Source organism: Myotis nattereri (genome assembly GCF_964212035.1).
Source record: "Myotis nattereri genome assembly, chromosome: Y".
Lineage (NCBI taxonomy): Eukaryota > Metazoa > Chordata > Mammalia > Chiroptera > Vespertilionidae > Myotis > Myotis nattereri.
The window spans coordinates 42971636-42992088 of NC_138094.1; the positions used below are offsets into that span (position 1 = coordinate 42971636).

At 46.2% G+C, this 20453-nt stretch overlaps 2 pseudogenes across 2 annotated transcripts in view; both read left to right on the plus strand.

Moving 5' to 3' along the window:
• The window catches only part of LOC308512508 (histone-lysine N-methyltransferase PRDM7-like), a 76543-nt pseudogene extending 75601 nt beyond the window's left edge, over window positions 1-942 (plus strand). The window contains exon 13 of the transcript in view: window positions 604-942. The product of the transcript in view is annotated as a histone-lysine N-methyltransferase PRDM7-like (transcript). The remainder of the gene's footprint in view (window positions 1-603) is intronic.
• Window positions 943-3326: 2384 nt separating this feature from the next.
• LOC308512509 (histone-lysine N-methyltransferase PRDM7-like) overlaps window positions 3327-20453 on the plus strand; it is a 30915-nt pseudogene continuing 13788 nt past the window's right edge. Inside the window, exon 1 of the transcript in view lies at window positions 3327-3387. The product of the transcript in view is annotated as a histone-lysine N-methyltransferase PRDM7-like (transcript). The remainder of the gene's footprint in view (window positions 3388-20453) is intronic.

Consider the following 20453-nt stretch of genomic DNA (forward strand, 5'->3'; position numbering starts at 1 on the left):
TACCTGGCCAGGCCTGTGGTTTTTCTCTTTAACATGACTTAGAAGACACATGTATATGGAAAGGTCACAATAGTCCAACCCATATAAGGAGTGAAATGCCTTCTGATGGTCCTTGATCTTTAAGACCTTTTTTCTTTTCAATCCTCATCCCAGGATATTTTTCCATTGATTTTTAGAGAGAATTGAAGAGGGAGGAAAGACAAAGAGAAATGTCGATGTGAGAGAAACACATTGACTGGCTGCCTCCTGCACACGCCCAGACCAGGGCCCAGGCTGGGGAGAAGCCTGCAACCAAGGCACATGCTCTTGATGGGAATCAAACCCAGGACCTTTGCGTCCACAGGCTGAGGCTCTATCCACTGATCCTCACTGGCCAGGGCTGTAGAAAAGACTTTTGATATGGGGTCTCTGGATTTCTGAAGAAGAGTAGTGCAGACAAAGAAAAAGAAAAGTAGACAGTGAAGGAACACTTTGTGGGAGGCAGAGCTTGCACTGTCAACACAGCTAGAATGATTCCGGGGACGGGTCTTACCAGGAGACAGAGCGTACGGCACAGGCAGGCTTGCCCACACCTGCCCTGACCAAAACTTTCTTCTCCAGCAGAACCAAAGCCAGAGATCCACCCATGTCCCTCCTGCTCTGTGGCCTTCTCCAGTCGGACATTCCTCAGCCAACATGTGAAACGCAATCACCCCTCTGAGATTCTGCCAGGAGCATCTGCAGGAAAACACGTCCAGGCGGAGGAAGCTGGCCCAGAGCGTCAGAATCAACAGCAGCAGCAACAGACTGGTCCACATGGCTGGAATGACAAAGCTGAAGGTCAAGAGGTCAAATGGAGGTCCAAACCTTTTCTTAAAAGGATCAGGCACAGGGGAACTTCAAGGGCCTCTTTCAAGCCTCCCAACGGACAAACAGGGAGCTCCAGTGACCATGAGAGAATAATGGAGGAAGAGCCCAGCACAGGCCAGAATGTTAATGCAAAGAACACAGGCAAATTATTTGTGGAGGTAAGAATGTCAAAAATTGTAACAATCAAGCATGGAGGGTGTGGGCAAGGCTTCAATGATAAGTCACATATCGACACACACCAGAGGACACACTCAGGGGAGAAGCCCTATGTGTGCAGGGAGTGTGGGCGAGGCTTTACAAAGAAGTCACATCTCATCAGACACCAGAGGGCACACTCAGGGGAGAAGCCCTATGTGTGTAGGGAGTGTGGGCGAGGCTTTAGAGATAAGTCATCTCTCATCAGACACCAGAGGACACACTCAGGAGAGAAGCCCTATGTGTGCAGTGAGTGTGGGCGAGGCTTTACGGATAAGTCATCTCTCATCAGACACCAGAGGACACACTTAGGGGAGAAGCCCTATGTTTGCAGTGAGTGTGGGGGAGGCTTTAGAGATAAGTCATCTCTCATCAGACACCAGAGGACACACTCAGGAGAGAAGCCCTATGTTTGTAGGGAGTGTGGGCGAGGCTTTAGAGATAAGTCATCTCTCATCAGACACCAGAGGAAACACTCAGGGGAGAAGCCCTATGTGTGTAGGGAGTGTGGGCGAGGCTTTACAGATAAGTCATCTCTCATCAGACACCAGAGGACACACTCAGGAGAGAAGCCCTATGTGTGCAGTGAGTGTGGGGGAGGCTTTACAGATAAGTCATCTCTCATCAGACACCAGAGGACACACTCAGGGGAGAAGCCCTATGTGTGTAGGGAGTGTGGGCGAGGCTTTACAGATAAGTCATCTCTCATCAGACACCAGAGGACACACTCAGGAGAGAAGCCCTATGTGTGCAGTGAGTGTGGGGGAGGCTTTACAGATAAGTCATCTCTCATCAGACACCAGAGGACACACTAAGGGGAGAAGCCCTATGTGTGCAGTGAGTGTGGGGGTGGCTTTAGAGATAAGTCATCTCTCATCAGACACCAGAGTACACACTCAGGAGAGAAGCCCTATGTTTTTACGGAGTGTGGGCGTGGCTTTAGAGATAAGTCATCTCTCATCAGACACCAGAGGACAAACTCAGGGGAGAAGCCCGGTTTTTGCAGGGAGGATCCATCATGAGCCCTAAATTGCACCTCAGCAGCCACAGGGCAACTGTAGGCACCACATACCTCATACCCCAGCTCTGAGGGGGCTTCAGAGTAAGCCTGCAGGCTCCTTTCCTTCCTCAAGAGTGTACTTAGTACAGAAGTAACTGGTCAAACATCCTCCACTTTCAAGAGGAGAGGCAATAGACAAACAGTTCCTTAAGTGCTATGGGGATGTCAACATCCATGTCCCTCATGGTGTTTTTGGCCTCGTTTTAATAAATTTTGTGTCCAGACAAACCTGAAGCCGACATGCCTCATCCCCCTCATCACTGAAAGCAGAGTTCCAGGAGGGCCTCAGAGAACGCTCAGCCACAGACCTGAACCCGGGAAGGTAGGAATCTGTCATCAGTCCAGTGAGGGTCCTGCCAGGGAGAGGGATTGAAACAGACTCACCAGGAACATGAGTAGGACCCCAACAACCCCTAGGCTTCTCCTGGCTCCGCCCCTGATTCCTCAGACCTCTGTAGCCTCAGAGGTGAAAGCCAGAGAGGGTGTGTACAGGTGTGTGTGTACGTGTGTGTGTGTGTGTGTGTGTGTGTGTGTGTGTGTGTTTGTGTGTGTGCCTGTGCACACACCTGTGCTGCCTCAGTCTGGGCACTGGTCGCCCTCTTCTTGCTGCCTCTGTAGCAACGGCATCTTGCCTGGGGCATAGCATGTGGGCGCCAGGTCTGCCCACAAGGGTTTGAGTCTCAGCTCTGCCCTCACAAGTGTGTGTCCTAAGGCAAGACCCCCAAAGTCTCTGTGCCCCTTTCCAAGCTATAAAGCGAGAGGGTGACCCAGGCTTTGGAGTGTCATTCAGAGTGTGGTCAGCACCGGCGCCTCTGGCTCAGGTGGCTAAAACGTGCGTCTCTCGGTGAACAGCGTCTGCCAGGCCTTGAGGTGGACAAGGGAGGCAGAGGGCGTGGGGCCCGGGAGACAGTTTAGAGCTCGCGCAGCCCCACTGTTCTGCGTGGACTTGGCTGCCTGAGCAGGAGGCGTGGGGTCAGGCATGCGCCTCCCCCGGGTCACCCCCTCCCACTGAGCCTGGGCAGGCGGCACTGCGAGTGACCAGGACACAGGCCCTCGCCACCCTGCTGAGAGCTGCTAGGTGCACCTCACCTCACAGTGTGTGCGAAGCCCACCTCGCAGCAGCTCCTGGTGCTGGCCTTGTACCTGGGTCTGCGTGTCTAACCCTCCCCTGACCCGTCAGAAATCCTTCACTGCACGTTTCTTATGGGGAGTCTGATGGGCCATGGACCCGCGTGAGCAGAGCAGGCAGGCCGTGTCGGTCATTCCTGGCCACCGGTTCACAGGTAATGTCCAGCGAGGCCTGGAGCACTGATGCTCATGGGCCCATGGGTGGGAGTCCAGCGAGGCTCCAGGGAACAGGTAGCGTCTGCTTAGGGAGGCGACGGGGCCACAGCAACCAGAGGCCCCTCTTTTCTTACAACAGAGCAGACGGACATCAATGCAGGGAGCAGGCACACGCGGTGTGGGCCCGTCACCCCTCAGCCTGAGGGACCTAGCACAGCACCTGTTCCTGGAGGAGAGCTCCTGAAGGGGTCACCAAACCCACGAACTGGGACCATGACCTTCCCTCTCCTGCCCGGCTGGTGTGGCTCAGTGCTTGACCATCGACCTATGAACCAGGAGGTCAGGGTTCAATTCCTGGTCAGGGCACATGCTCGGGTTGTGGGCTTGATGCCCAGTGTAGGGCTTGCAAGAGGGAGCGGATCCATGATTCTCTGTCATCATGGATGTTTCTCTCTCTCTCTCTCTCTCTCTCTCTCTCTCTCTCTCTCTCTCTCTTTCTCTCTCTCTCTCTCTCTCTCTCTCTCTCTCTCTCTCTCTCTCTCCTCTCTCTCGTCTCCCCCCGCTTCCTCTCCCTTTCTATCTGAGATCAATAAAAAATATATTTTAAAAAATGATGGCATTTCTATGTGAAGAATTGAAACCTCATTCCCTCCAATGACTGAGGGCTTGGGTGGGTGACCTGAAACTCTCAGAAGCAACCTTTGAGCCACACCTTCATACTTGTGTTTTCCCTCATTAACCCAATCCTGAAACACCTCAGGACCAGGAGAAATCTGCCAGTTGGGATATTGTTTTCTGTGGGTCTCAGCGGACTCGGGAGGAGCCAGCCCACAGTCATGGAGCTGTTGACACCCAAGCAGGGGCCCTGTGCACATTGGAAGGTGGGCTCTCTCGCTCAGGCCAGGAGGGGCAAACCCCCACCCCCAGCATCGCATTGAAACAGCACACATTTCCAAGTGGCTCAGCACCTCTGCTGAGTATCTCTCAGGGGGTGAAGGAAAGCTTTGCACAATCAAGTGCTCATTCACATTAAAAATGTTGGTGTCCCCGTGCCCAAACCTCCACGTACAGGAATATTCTGGTTTGACTATTCATGCTGTGATTTGTTGAGTACATCATTCCCAGGTTGCAATGATTAGCCTTGATCTCCATGCCCAGCTTTTCCTACCATTTGTTTCCATTTCCAGTGTGAGACATCTCACTTCCTTTGGAAGGAAATGGAAAATTCTCCAGGATGCGAAGCTCCGCTGTTTGGGTGTAGATGTGCACGCACGTTTGAAACTGAGATGCTCTGAACATTCATGAACTGGAATTCTCACGATGACTAAGGAAGACAAGTGGTGGGTGTTTTCAGTAAAATCTGATACCTTTTTGGGAGGAGGATAGGAGCAGATTGGACAGTTTCCAGTTTTATTTTAAATCTGTTGTTCTTGATCTGAGACACAGAGGGACAGGGAGACAAAGAGAAACAATCAGGTGATGGGGGTGCCCTTACCAGGAATCAAGGGGACTTCTTGGTTCATAGGTCAACGCTCAGTCATTGAGCCTCGCTTGCTGGTGTTCTCATGATGCTTGGAGCATCAGGCCTGTTTCCATCATCACAGCAGGTGGGAGCTGTGGCATCAGTACAAGCCTAATTCTACCTTCTGCCTATAGGTTCATAACAGAATGAAGGGAAAACCATGAAGGTTGTCTCAACAAGGGGACCAGTCATTGAGCAAACATTCTGCTTTGGTGACAACACATGACCCCCAACAGTTCCTTGGGCAGCGATACACAGTAATACTTACCAAGTTTCTAAACATTTGCCAAGTAAAACATTCACTCTTACAAAGTTTTTAACATGCTCACTTAATTACACTTAGGAAGGCAACTTTGAATGAGAAATGTCATTTTCTAAACTAAAATGTATGTATGATACAAATGTATAATACATCAAACAGATGACTGCTTGGCTCTGATTTATTTTTCATACATGCAATAACTATATAGAATAAGTTTGAGATCACTTTCCAAACAACTGATGTGTGAATGGTTGTCCAGAGAGGTCTTGGGTCTTGGGCAGAGTCACCATGAAGTAGGTGCTGTCTGTGGAACTGGAATCCAGGGTTCTGGAGTCAAAAACCTCTGAGAAGGTACATCTGGGAGGATAAAAGGAACCAACACAGTGGTCACAGGTTCCCGGATGTCACCTCTCCAGGCCACTGCGGCCTCGATTATCTGTGTGTCCCTCGGTCTCTGTGTCCCTCGGTCTATGTGTCCCTCAGTCTGTGTGTCCCTCAGCCTGTATGTCCCTCGGTCACTGACACCGGGTGAGTCTGCTCCCATCTTCTCAGTGGGGGGGACTCTGGGAGCAGCGACACAACGCAGTAGAGGGGAGCACGTGCAGGACCCTCCTCTGTCCATTCCCCGCCTCCTTCACGCCTCGCTTTCCTCTGCTCCTCCTGGCCTCGCCCCCCGCCGCAGAGCCTCGCCCCAACGTGGTGGCTTGGGAGACCCTGCAAGGACCACGCTAGAATGGCCTCGTCCTGTTGTGTCAGGATCTGGCCAGCTGAGAGACACTCAGACATTTTATTTTTATCTTATAGACACATTCCGTGGAAAAACATCAGCGGAGCCGAATGCTCCGCTCATCATGGTGCCTTTCTTTAGGGGTATGCTGCTTTTTCACAGCCTCCAAATCTTTTCCTTCTTTGTACGTTTTTCTTGTTTATGTTTTGGTTAATTCTTACCAGAGGATATGTTTTTTACAGACAGAGGGAGGGAGGGAGGGTGGGGATAGAGAAGAAACAAAAAAGCAAACATGAATATGCAAGAGACACATGGATCTTTGGCTCCCACAGGAGCCCAGACCGGGGCAGGCAATGAAGCCTGCATCCCAGGTATGTGCTCTGGACCTGGAATCCCACCAGCGACCCTTCCCTGGGCATCCGAAGGTCTAACCAGTGAACCACACTGGCCAGGGCCTATTCCTTCTGCTGAGCAGATGAGAACACATGCCACTCTTTCTTCTGGCAGAAGGCAGCCAATCTAGGATGATCACTCATCATTGATCTTTCTTCTTTTCTGAAATAGTAGAAATGCATATTTCTAAGAAAAAACCACTGTGGCCCTGGCCAGTGTTCCTCAGTGGGGAGAGTGTCAACCTGTGTATTGAAGGGTCCCTGGTTTGATTCCCGGTCAGGGCACATGCCCTCGTTGCAGGCTGGATCCCCAGTGGGGAGGGGGTGATACAGGAGGCAGCTGATCCATGATTCTCTCTCATCTATTGCCGGGGTCCAACCCCAGCAGGTCCAGGGGTTCCCAAAAGCGTCGACAGAGTCGGCGAAGAAGGAAGGACACGGAGACAGTGTTGAGTTGATCAGCAGCCTAGCCAGGATCTCCAGCCAAGTTCTGGTCTGGATCTCCAGAGAGGTTCTGCTCAGGATCTCCAGCGATGTTCTGGTTAGGATCTCCAGCCAGGTTCTGTGTCCATGTTCTCTTGCTAGGTTCTCCGGGTTCTCCAGCAAGGTTCTGTAGCCATGTTACCTCACTAGGTTCTCCAGCCAGGTTCTGTCCAGGTTCTCCAGCCAGGTTCAGTCACCAGGTTCTAGTCAAGTTCTCTTGCCATGTTCTATCCAGGTTGTGTAGCCAGGATCTGTTTCTAGGTTCTTCAGCCAGGTTCTCTCACTAGGTTCTGTCTCTACGTTCTGTGGCCATGTTCTCTCCAGCGAAGTTCTTCTGTCTCTAGGTTCTGTGTAGGTTCTGTGTCTATTGGTTCTGTCTTCTAAGTTATGTCTCTTGTTGTCTTGTTACATCTGTATTTATACAAGTTGATTCCAATCCTATCAATCTCTATTACAAAGGTTAGGGCGTTTCTTATCTCCATTCCAGGGAGTAAAGATTATGTAGCTTAAGCATGATTGTTCGTAGTTAAAGTGACTAATTACCCACCTGGCACTTACTTAAGGGGGTTTATTCCCTCCCTAACTTCAGGGGAAATTCCCTCCCTGGGGAAACAACCTTTCTCAAAGAGGTGACCTTGGTTAAAGCACATAGTGCCAAAAAGGTGAGCAAACATATTAAGAACAATATGCCATATATGCCAGGTCCCTTGAAACAGCAAGGATGGACCGGCTTCAGGCATATTCCCCCTTTTTTATTTTTTAAAAGCAGGCATTAAAAAGAAAAACCCCAAATGCTCTCTTGTATCCATTTTAAGAGTAGGATCGGCGCTTTCCGCTATTACCTTAGTCCTGATCTATCACCCCAGGGAGAGCTAGCAAATTCTGCACTTTCCTGCGGTGGAAAGACTGCAGTGGGGTTAAGGATAAGGCTCCTTGGGCCTACCTCCTCCCATGCCTTTCCATTTACCTTTCCTTCCTCAGAAAAGCATGGGCATACTTCTTGTATAAAACGTTCTGTCTGACTGGGTGTAACCTTAATTCCTCTGCTAGCAAGCATATGTGTTCAAAGATCAATACAGAGTCTTATTTCTTTAGACTCAGTATGGCACATCTTCCTAATCTAAAGATCAATACAGAGTCTTCTTTCTTTGGACTCAGTATGGCACATCTTCTCAATCTAAGAATCAATACAGAGTCTTCTTTCTTTGGTCTCAGTATGGCACATCTTCTCAATCTTAGAATCAATACAGAGTCTTCTTTCTTTGGACTCAGTATGGCACATCTTCTCAATCTAAGTTCTGTACTATCCACCTTCTTACCCTACTTATCCTCTATAGGGGGGTCTGCAGTACCCTGGTGGAGTCTTATGAGTCCTGAATGTGGGGGTTCTCATTGGGGGGGGTCTTACCTAGGGGAATCCTGTTCCAGGGTTTCCCAAAGGTGTGGATGGAGTCGGCGAAGACTATCCACCCTCTTCCTACGGTAGAGTCCTATCCATCCCGAGAGTGGGGCTTACCTAGAGGTCCCGGTTCTGGCACCAGATGCTGGGGTCCAACCCCAGCAGGTCCAGGGGTCCCCAAAGTTGTGGACGGAGTCAGCGAAGAAGGAATGACACAGAGACAGCGTTCAGTTGATCAGCAGCCTAGCCAGGATCTCTAGCCAGGATCTCCAGCCAAGTTCTGTTCAGGATCTCCAGCGAAGTTTTGGTTAGGATATCCAGCCAGGTTCTGTGTTCATGTTCTCTTGCTAGGTTCTCCAGCCAGGTTCAGTCACCAGGTTGTAGTCAGGTGACTAGAAATAGGAAGGTGCGAGGATTCCTTGCCAATTTCTGTACTCAGGTTCAGTCCAGGATCTTTTGCCATATTCTCTCCAGCGAAGTTCTTCTGTCTCTAGGTTCTGTGTAGGTTCTGTGTCTAGGTTCTGTGTAGGTTCTGTATCTAGGTTCTGTGGCCAGTTTCTGTCCAGGATCTTTTGCCATGTTCTCTCACTAGGTTCTGTCTCTAGGTTCTTTGGCCAGTTTCTGTCCAGGATCATTTGACATGTTCTCTCCAGCTAATTTCTTCTGTCCGTAGGTTCTGTGTAGGTTCTGTGTCTAGGTTCTGTGTCTTTTGGTTCTGTCTTCTAAGTTCTGTCTCTTGCTGTCTTGTTACATCTGTATTTATACCAGTTGATTCCCATCCTATCAATCTCTATTCCAAAGGTTAGGGCGTTTCTTATCTCCATTCCAGGGAGTAAATATTATGTAGCTTAAGCATGATTGTTCGTAGTTAATGTGAATAATTACCCACATGGCACTTAGTTAAGGGGGTTAATTCCCTCCCTAACTTCAGGGGAAAAAACCTACCTGGGGAAACCACCTTTCTCAAAGAGGTGACCTTGGTTAAAGCACATAGGGCCAAGAAGGTGAGCAAACATATTAAGAACAGTATATCATATATGCCAGATCACTTGAAACAGCAGGATGGACCGGCTCCCGGGAAATATTGATGTTTCCATCTCTATCCCTTTCCCATGGTGAACACTCCTTCCTGTCGGGGAAATGTCCGCTGGCTGTAGGAAAACATATTATATGAGAGAGTGTCCCAATTGTTTAAGGAACCCTACTTTCTGTTGCTGAAATGCATGTTCCTGTGTGCGGATCTCTTTTCCTGTGAAAGCGTCCCATTTTTCTGTGGGGGAAATGCACTTTCCTGTTGTGGACCTGTCCTCCTGTGAGGGAATCGCACCTTGCTGTGGGGGAATCATAACTTCCTGTTGGAGAACGCCTCTACCTATAGGGGAAACAAACTTCCTTTGAGGAAACGTTCTTCATGTGGGGGAAATGCACTTTACTGTGTGTGGATGACTCTTCCTGTGAGGGCGTCTCAACTTCCAGTGTGGGAAATGCACTTTCCTGTTTGTGGACCTATCTTGCAGTGAGGGACTCGCACCTTCCTGTGGGGGAATGGAAACTTCCTGTTAGAGAACACCTATTCCTGTGGGGGAAACGAACACCCTGTGAGGAAACCTTCTTCCTGTAGGGGAACTGCAATATCCAGTATGCTTACCGATTATGCTCTGAATGAATGGCTCCTTCACTTGGGGAAACAATACTTCCTCTGAGGGATCCATTCTTCCTCTGGGGGAAATGTCCCTTTCTGTGTGTGAACACTTCACCCTTTGTGGGACATGCACTTTCCTGTTTGCATATGTATCTTCCTTTGAGCGAATCCCACCTTCCTTTGAGGGTATTGCAAATTCTTTGTGAGAATCCTATTTCTAGTGTGGGAACTGCATTCTCTTTTGTGTGAAACTATTTTCATGTGAGGGAGGTGCATATTGGTGTGGTGGAAATGAAACTTCCTGTGGGAGAAGAACTATTCCTGTGGGGGAAATTCACTTGTTCCAAGGAAACCCTTTTTCCCGTGTGTGAAATGCACTTTTCATTATCCAAACCGATTTTCCTGTGTTGGAATCCATCTTCCTGTGGGGATACCAAACTTACGGTGGGGAAGCTTTTGTCCTTTGGTTGAAATGTTCCTTCTGCTTTGGGAAGCCAACGTACTGTGGGGGAAATGCACTTTCCTGTGTGCAGAGCTTTCGACCTGTAATGGAAACGCAACATCCCGTGTGGAAACCAAACTTCTGAATTGTGAACCCTCCTTCCTGTTGGGAAATGTCCCATCCGAAATGAGAACTGATTTTCCTACTGGGGAGTTATCCTTCCATTGTAGGAACCCTTCCTCCTTAAGGGGAAATGCAATTTCCTTTGTGCAGATCTCTCTTCCTGTGAAGAAATGGCCCCTATTTGTGCGAGCATCCTTTCCGTTTTGAGAGCACCTCTTCCTGCGGGGAAACTACCTTCCTTTGAGACATGCTTCCTGCTATGTAGGAAATGCACTTTCCAAAAATGCGGACTTATTATGCTGTGAAGAACATTTCCTCATGTGGGGGAAAAATACTTCCACTGGGGGAACTATTCTTCCTCTGGAGGTAATATCACTTCTGGTGTGTACACACTTCATTCTTTACAGGACATGCAGGATCCTGAGTGCAGAACTATTTCCACTGATGGAAAGCCATCTTCTTGTAGAAACAAAATTTTCCGACTGTGAACCCTCCTTCCTGTGGTGGAAATGACCCTTGTAATGTAGGAACCCATATTCTTGTGGGGGAGTGTACCTTTTGTTTTAGGGACCCTGCTTCCTGTGGGGAAAATGCACTTAACCTTGAGCGGATCTCTTTTCCTGTGATAGCGTCCAATTTTTCTGTGGGGGAAATGCCCTTTCCTGTTGTCGATCTCTCTTCCTGTGGGGGAAATGCAACTTCCTGTGCGGGAATCAAAACTTCCTGTTGGAGAACGCCTATACCTATAGGGAAAACTATTTTCCTTTGAAGAAACCTTATTCTTTTGGGGGAAATGCACTCTCCTGTATGCGCACCTATTATGCTGAGAATGAATCACACATTCATGTGTGGAAACAAACTTCCTCTGGGGAACCATTCTTCCTCTCTAGGAAATGTACCTCCGTGTGTAGACAGGTCATTCTTTGTGGGACGTACTCGTTCCTGTGTGCTGACCTATCTTACATATATGAAAAATCAACTTCCTTTTTTAAATAAAACTACCAGACGCAAAAACTCCTTCCTGTAGGGGAAGTGTCCCTTCCCGTGTAGGAACACATTTTCCTGTGGGGTAGTGTCTCTTTTGTTTTAGAATCCCTTCTTCCTTTTGTGGACATGCACTTTCCTGTGTGCGGATGACTCTTCCTGTGAGGGTGTGTCAGATTCCTGTGAGGGAAATGCACTTTCCTGTTTGTTGACCTATCTTCCTGTGAGGGAATCACAACTACCTCTGAGGGAATGGAAACTTCCTGTGGGAGAACGCCTCTTCCTGTGGGGGAAACAAACTTCCTGTGAGGAAACGTTCTTCCTGTAGGGGAACTGCACTTTCCTGTATGTGGACCACTTATGTTGTGAATGAATTGCTCCTTCATTTGGGAAAACAATACTTCCTCTGAGGGAGCTATTCTTCCTGTGGAGGTAATGTCCCTTCCCGGATGTAAACCTCTACAGGCCACTGCGGCCTCGATTATCTGTCTGTCCCTTGGTCTGTGTGTCCCTTGGTCACCGACACCAGCTGAGTCTGCTCGCATCTTCCCATTGTGGGTGACTCTCGCAGAAGCGACACAAGGCAGGACAGGGGAGCACGTGCAAGACCCTCCTCTGTCCATTCCCCACCTCCTTCACCCCTCGCTTCCCCCTGCTCCTCCCCGCCTCGCCCACCGAGATCCTCGCCCCTAACGTGGTGGCTTGGGAGACCCTGCAAGGACCGCGCTAGAGTGGCCTCCTCGTGTTCTGTCAGGACCTTGCCAGCTGAGGGACAGTCGGACATTTTATTTTTATCTTATAGACACATCGCAAGGAAAAACATCAGCATAGCTGATTGCTCTGCTCATCATGGTGCCTTTCTTTAGGGGTATGCTGCTTTTTCACAGCCTCCAAATCTTTTCCATTTTGTACTTTTTTCTTGTGTACGTTTTTGTTAATTCTTACCACAGGATATGCTTTTTACAGAGAGAGAAGAAGGGAGGGAGGGAGGGAGGGAGGGAGGGAGGGAGGGAGGGAGGGAGGAAGGGAGGGATGGAGGGAGGTAGGGAGGGAGAGAGGGAGGGAGGGAGGGAGGAATGGAAGGAGGGGAAAGAGAAGAAACAAAAAGCAAACATAAATATGCAAGAGACACATGGATCTTTGGCTCCCACAGGAGCCCAGACCGGGGCTGGCCATAAAATCTGCGTCCCAGGTATGTGCTCTAGACCAGGAATCCCACCAGAGACCCATCCCTGGGCATCCGAAGTTCTAACCAGCGAACAACACTGGCCAGGGATATTCCTTACGCTTAGCTGATGAGAACACATGTCACTCTTTCTTCTGGCAGAAGGCAGCCAATCTAGGATGATCACTGATCACTGATCTTTCTCTCTGAAATAGTAGAAATGTATCTTTCTAAAGAACCAACTGTGGCCCTGGCCAGTGTGCCTTAGTGGGGAGAATGTCAGCCTGCAAATTGAAGGGTCCCTGGTTCGGTTCCAGGGCAGGGCACATGCCGGGGTTTTTGTCTCAATACACAGTGGGGATGGGGGGGATACAGGAGGTAGCGGATCCATGATTCTCTCTCATCATTGATGTTTCCATCTCTTTCCCTCTCCCTTCATCTCTGAAATCAATAAAAATATATTTTTTAAAAACACACTGGGTTTCAACACAAAGGTTTAAGATGAATTTTTTTCTCGTGGTACTACCATGTTCCCATGATAACCTGCATCTGGAGCTGCCATCAACAACAGCCTCCCTGGTACTGACAGCATCAATAATGGCCGCCTACAGGGAAAGGACTGCCTCAGGAATGCCCTACAGAGGCCGCTGAGTCTAGTGGGAATAACACCTTCTCCCGATACCCCTGCACCTCACTGCACAGACTGGCTGCCTCCATAATGGTGTCATCCAAGGCACTGGCTGCCGCAATCACAATGGCCGCGGCTGACTGGCTGCCTCAGGAAAGGAGACCGGTGCGGTACTGGCTGCCTTGTTAACGGCGGCCTCCCCAGGACTGACTGCTCCAATCATGGCAGCCTCTAGGTTACGGACTGAATTAGTGAACGCACAGCTTCCCCATGTCAGTGAAGCAGCCAAGGCTTCCCTTGGCAGGGCTGGGACAGGAAGGGGTGCAAAAGCCAGACCCGTGACCTCAGTCCATCCAGGGAAGGAATAATTGCACCCTGGAAAGCCTCGGTGATTTTGTAGGGTTTTCTGTAGGTTTTGTTTTTTGTTTGTTTGTTTGTGGTTTTTTGGGTAGAATTTTTCATCCAATTCACAGGACATTAGCTAACATTTCAGCACCACGGACAGAAGCACAAGGTGTTATTCTTTAAAAGGAAAAATGAGGGGAGTAGAGGTTCGTTTTTGCAAAGGAATTGGCTGACAGCTTCCTTTATTTATTTTATTTATTTATTTATTTATTTTTTTAATTTATTGCTTAAAGTATTACAAAGGATATTACATATGTGTCCATTTTATCCCCCCGCCCTAGACAGTCCCCTAGCCTCCCCTATCCCCCAATGTCTTATGTCCACTGGTTATGCTTATATGCATGCATACAAGTCCTTTGGTTGATCTCTTACCCCCCTACCTCCTGCCCCCCAACCTTCCCCGGCCTTCCTGATGCAGTTTGACAATCTGTTTGAGGCAGCTCTGCCTCTGTATCTATTATTGTTCAAAATTTTATAATGGTCTCTATTATCCATGAATGAGTGAGATCATGTGGTATTTTTCCTTCATCGACTGGCTTATTTCACTTAGCATAATGCTCTCCAGTTCCATCCATGACGTTGCAAATGGTAAGAGTTCCTTCCTTTTTAGAGCAGCATAGTATTCCTTGGTGTAGATGTACCACAGTTTTCTAATCCATTCATCTACTGATGGGCATTTAGGCTGTTTCCAGATCTTAGCTATGGTGAATTGTGCTGCTATGAACATAGGGGTGCATATATCCTTTCTGATTCGTGTTTCTGGTTTCTTGGGATATATTCCTAGAAGTGGGATCACAGGGTCAAATGGGAGTTCCATTTTCAGTTTTTTGAGGAAACTCCATACTGTCTTCCATAGTGGCTGCACCAGTCTGCATTCCCACCAGCAGTGCACAAGTGTTCCTTTTTCTCCACATCCTCTCCAGCACTTGTCGTTTGTTAATTTGTTGATCATAGCCAATCTGACAGGTGTGAGGTGGTACCTCATTGCTGTTTTGATTTGCATCTCTCCGATGATTAGTGACTTTGAGCATGTTTTCATATGTCTCTTGGCTTTCTGAATGTCCTCTTTTGAAAGGTGTCTATTTAGGTCCTTTGCCCATTTTTTGATTGGATTGTTTATCTTCCTTTTGTTAAGTTGTATGAGTTCCCTATAGATTTTGGAGATTAGGCCCTTATCAGATATGACATTGGCAAATATGTTTTCCCACACAGTGGGTTTTCTCGTTGTTTTGTTGATGGTTTCTTTTGCTGTGCAGAAGCTTTTTATTTTGATGTAGTCCCATTTGTTCATTTTCTCTTTAGTTTCAAGTGCCCTAGGAGCAGTATCAGTGACGAAATTGCTTCGGCATATGTCTGAGATTTTGTTGCCTTTGGATTCTTCTAGAATTTTTATGGTTTCCTGTCGTACATTCAAGTCCTTTATCCATTTTGAGTTTATTTTTTGTGAATGGTGTAAGTTGGTGGTCTAGTTTCATTTTCTTGCATATATCTGTCCAGTTTTCCCAACATCATTTATTGAAGAGACTATCTTGGCTCCATTGTATGTTCTTGCCTCCTTTGTCAAATATTAATTGAGCATATTGTTTCGGGCCGATTTCTGGCCTCTCTATTCTATTCCATTGATCTATATGCCTATTCTTGTGCCAGTACCACACAGTTGTGAGAACAGTGGCTTTGTAATACAACTTGATATCTGGTATTGAGATCCCACCTACTTTGGTCTTTTTCAGGATTGCTGTAGCTATTCTGGTTCTTTTTTTATTCCAGATGAATTTTTGGAGAGTTCGTTCTAGATCTCTGAAGTATGCCGTTGGTATTTTAATGGGAAGTGCGTTGAATTTATAGATTGCTTTGGGTAGTATGGACATTTTAACGATGTTGATTCTACCAATCCATGAACACGGTATGTTCTTCCATCTGTTAATGTCTTCCTCTATATCTTTTTTCAACGTCCTGTAGTTTTCTGAGTAGAGGTCTTTTACCACTTTAGTTAAGTTTATTCCTAGGTAGCTTAATTTTTTTGGTGCGATGGTAAACGGGATTGTTTTTATAATCTCTCTTTCTGAAAGTTCACTATTGGTGTATAGAAATGACTCAGATTTCTTGGGGTTAATTTTGTATCCTGCTACATTGCCAAATTCATGTATTAAGTCTAGTAGCTTTTTGATGGAGTCTCTAGGGTTTTGTATGTATAATATCATGTCGTCTGCAAATAAGGACAGTTTTACTTCCTCTTTTCCAATTTGGATGCCTTTTATTTCTTCTTCTTGCCGAATTGCAATGGCTAACACTTCCAGTACTATGTTGAACAGGAGTGGTGAGAGGGGACATCCCTGCCTTGTTCCTGTTCTTAGGGGAAATGGTGTTAGTTTTTGTCCATTGAGTATGATGTTGGCTGTGGGCCTGTCATATATGGCTTTTATTATGTTGAGGTATGATACTACTACTCCCACCTTGCTGAGAGCTTTTATCAAAAATGGGTGTTGAATTTTGTCAAATGCTTTTTCTGCATCAATTGATATGACCATGTGGTTTTTTTTCTTTCAATTTGTTTATGTGATGTATCACGTTTATTGATTTGCGGATATTGTACCATCCTTGCATCCCTGGGATAAATCCTACTTGGTCATGGTGTATGAACTTTCTGATGTACTGCTGGATCCGATTTGCTAAGATTTTGTTGAGGATTTTGGCATCAAGGTTCATGAGGGATATTGGCCTGTAATTCTCTTTCATTGTGTTGTCTTTACCTGGTTTTGGTGTTAGGGTGATGCTGGCTTCATAGAATGAGCTTGGAAGTGTTCCTTCCTCTTGAATTTTTTGTAGTAGTCTGAGGAGGATAGGTTTTAGTTCTTCCTTGAATGTTTGGTAAAACTCCCCTGTGAAGCCGTCTGGTGCTGGGCTTTTGTTTGCTGGAAGCCTTTTGATGACTGCTTCAATTTCTTCCATAGTTATTGGCCTGTTGAGATTTTTAGATTCTTCCTGATTGAGTTTTGGAATGTTGTATTTTTCTAGGAATTTGTCCATTTCCTCCAGGCTGTCTAGTTTGTTGGAGTAGAGCTGTCCATAGTATTTTTTAACAATCATTAGTATTTCTGTGGGGTCTGTTGTTATTTCGCCTCTATCGTTTCTGGTTTTGTTTATTTGGGTCCTCTCTCTTTGCTTCTTGGTGAGTCTGGCTAGAGGTTTGTCAATCTTGTTTATCCTTTCAAAGAACCAGCTCTTGTTTTCATTGATTTTCGGTATTGTTTTTTTGGTCTCTATGTCATTTATTTCTGCTCTAATCTTTATTATCTCCTTCCTTCTGCTCACTCTGGGGTTTTCTTGTTGCTCTCTTTCTAATTCTTTGAGTTGTAGAGTTAGCTGATTTACTACCATTTTTTCTTGTTTTTTGTGATAGGCCTGTAGAGCTATAAAATTCCCTCTCAGGACTGCTTTCATTGTGTCCCATAGGTTTTGGATTGTTGTGTTTTCATTATCATTAGTTTCCAGGATGTTTCGAATTTCTTCTTTGATTTCATTGGTAACCTAATCAATATGTAATAGCATGCTATTCAGCTTCCAGGTGTTTGAGTACTTTGGGTTGTTTTTATTGTAGTTTATTTCTAATATTATGCCATCGTGGTCTGCGAAGACGCTTTTTATGATTTCAATCTTCTTGAATTTGGGGATACTTTGCTTGTGACCCAATATATGGTCTATTTTTGAATATGTCTTATGAGCATTTGAGTAGAATGTATATTCCCTGGCTTTGGGGTGAAGTGTTCTGAAGATGTCTATTAAGTCCATCTGATCTAGTGAGTCATTTAGGATTGCTGTATCTTTGCTGATTGTTTGTCTAGAGGGCTTATCCAGTGTTGTCAGTGGTGTATTAAAGTCCCCTACTATGATTGTATTGTTGTGGATCTCTCCTTTGATATCTTCCAGGAGTTTTTTTATGAATTTGGTTGCTCCTGCATTGGGTGCATATATGTTTACCAGAGTTATATCTTCTTGTTGTATTGATCCCTTTAGTATTAGGAAGTGGCCTTCCTTATCTCTTGTTATGGCCTTCACTTTGAGGTCTATTTTGTCCGATATAAGTATTGCTACCCCAGCTTTCTTTTCCTTTCCATTTGCCTGAAAGATATTTTTCCATCCTTTCACTTTCAGGCTGTGTGAGTCCCTTCTAAGGAGGTGGGTTTCTTGTAGACAGCAGATGTATGGGTCATGTTTTTTTTTATCCATTCAGCCACTCGATATCTTTTGTTTGGAGCATTTAGTCCGTTTACGTTTAAAGTTATTATTGAAAGGTACTTGTTTGTAGCCATTTCTGTTTTTGTGTGGCTGTTTTCTTTCTGAGCTTTTTATTTCTTATTTTTATACCAGTCCCTTTAGCATTCCTTGCATTGCTGGCTGGGTGGTGATAAACTCCCTTAGCCTTTTTTTGTCTGTGAAGCTTCTTATTTCCCCTTCAAGTTTGAATGATAGCCTTGCTGGATAGAGTATTCTTGGATTCAGTCCTTTGCTTTGCATCACTTTGTAAATTTCCGTCCATTTTTTTCTGGCCTGATGTGTTTCTGTTGAGAAATCATTTGACAATCTAATGGGAGATCCCTTGTATGTAACTTTCCGTCTCTCTTTTGCAGCCTGTAGGATTCTCTCTTTGTCCTGAACATTTGCCATGGTAATTATGATGTGTCTTGGTGTGGGTTTTTTTTTGGTTCACCTTGTTTGGGACTCTCTGGGCTTGCGTGACTTTTTTCTTCCCCACCTCAGGGAAGTTTTCTGATATTATTTCTTCTAATAGGTTTTCTAATCCTTGTTCATCCTTCTGTTGTTCTGGTACCCCTATTATTCGTATGTTGTTTCGTTTCATGTTGTCCCAAAGCACCCTTAGGCTCTCCTCCTGACTTTTCATTTTTTTCTCCAATTGCAGTTCAGTTTGGGTGTGTTTTGCTTCCTTTTCTTCTAATTCACTAATTCGGTCCTCCGCTTCTCCTAGTCTACTGTTGATACTTTCAATGGAGTTTTTCATTTCAGCTATATCACTCTTCATTTCTTCTTGGGTCTTACTTAAGTTGTTGATTTTTTCATCTGTTTCTTCTAGCTTCTTGCAGAGGTTGTCGATTTTTTCCTCCATCCGGTTTGTGCACTCTAGGACCCTTATTCTGAATTCTTTTTCTGTCATGTTGCCTGCCTCTGTATTACTTAGCTGCTTTTCTGGAGAGTCCTCCTACTCTTTCCTTTGGGGGTTTCTTTGTCTACGCATGTTTGATCTCACTGACATATCTAGACATTGAGTCGTTCAGTGGTTGCTCCCTTGGTGGCAGTGACTCCTTGGTCTGTGGTTGCTCTTCGGGCAGTTGCGGTAGCAGCTGCTCTTCAGTTGGCAGCAGCTCCTCTGGTGGGTGCTGTTCACAGCTGTGGTGGCTCTTCGGGCTGGTGGGGCGAGGTTTCACGTACAGCTGCTGTTCCTCAGCAGAGGGTGTTGTTGCTCAGGAGGTTGCTGTTGCTTGGATCTGCTGCGTTGATTTAAAGGCACAAAATACAACACAACAAGGCACCACGTACCAGGCACTATACACAAATATATTCACGATATTAATAACCCCAAATAAAGGTGACCACCTGAATTAAGAGAATTAGGGGATAAGGAAGAAGGAAGAGAAAAAGATAAAAGAGGAAAAAGAAAAGTAGGGACCAAAAAAAGGAGTGCAAAAATGAAATTGGGAAAAAGGAGGGGGGAAAATTAAAGCGAGAAAAGAAAAGAAAAGAAAAAGAAAGAGCGAAAAGAGAGAATGAAGTGGAAGAGGGGAGGAGACTTATTTTATACGAGGAGAATACTCCTACAGAACAGCCATTAATCCCAACAAATTCCAGCAAGAGCTCCCTGGAGATGAATGCAAACTAGAAACAACCAATAATATAACGATGAAAATAGAATGGAGAACACTAATCCCAAAATAAAATAAAGAGAAAATAAAATGGCACTTTAAAAAAATGGTAAAATGGTAGCAGTAATAATACTGGTTAAAAGTAAGAAGGTAGTAAATAAAAGGGTAAAATCAGGTGATGGAAAAAAGAAGAAAGAAAAAAAAAAGGAAAAAAAGGAGAAAAAAAAACAAAGAAAAAAATTTGGTTCCGTAGTTAAAAGGTGAAAAAAGAAAAAAAATTGCAGTAGTGAAGGTCCTTTGGTTCTTCTATTCTTCAGTGTGGCTCGCCTTAGACCTGCCAGGTATTCAGGAGAGTGTTGAGTTTCCCTGCGATAAACTGTTCCTCTGTGTTGTCAACCACAGTCCTTATTTTAAAGCAAGCCGCATTTGTTTCCCAGACTGCCTTATTTTGTGTTTAGCAACGAGTCAGTTTGTGGGTCAGCCTCTGGGTGGGAGTGTTCTGGGGTTGGCCTCTGAGGCTATAGGGCCTCTCTGTCCAGTGGAGGTTCACTGCCCAGAGCTGGCTGCGTAATAGTTAGTTACCGGGGCTGTGTTGTTGCTGGGATTGAAAATCCCTCTATAGGCCAGACCCTGTTAACTCCCAGGTACTGATCAGGTTATTTTAATCCTTGATCTCCTACAGGGTGGAATCTGGGTGTGGCTGTGCTCCTTGCCTGGGGGCTGGGGGGAGGAGTCTCACTCTAAAGAGAGAATGTCTGCCCCAGACCTGGGCTCGGGGGTGTCTCAGAACTCAATTCGCTGCCACCTCTCCCGGCCCCCCTTCTCTCCTCAGTCTCTCCCCAGATTCCTCTCCTCCGCACACTCTCCCTCTCTTCAGCACAGGTGAGTGTCTGTATCCGAAATGTCCCATGAACAGGATTCAGTAAAACAAACAAACGCTGGCCGCGGAAACGGGAAAGGCTTGGTTTCGGTAGGCTTCTTCTCTTACCAGGACTGCATGGTCTGGTCAGCTCTT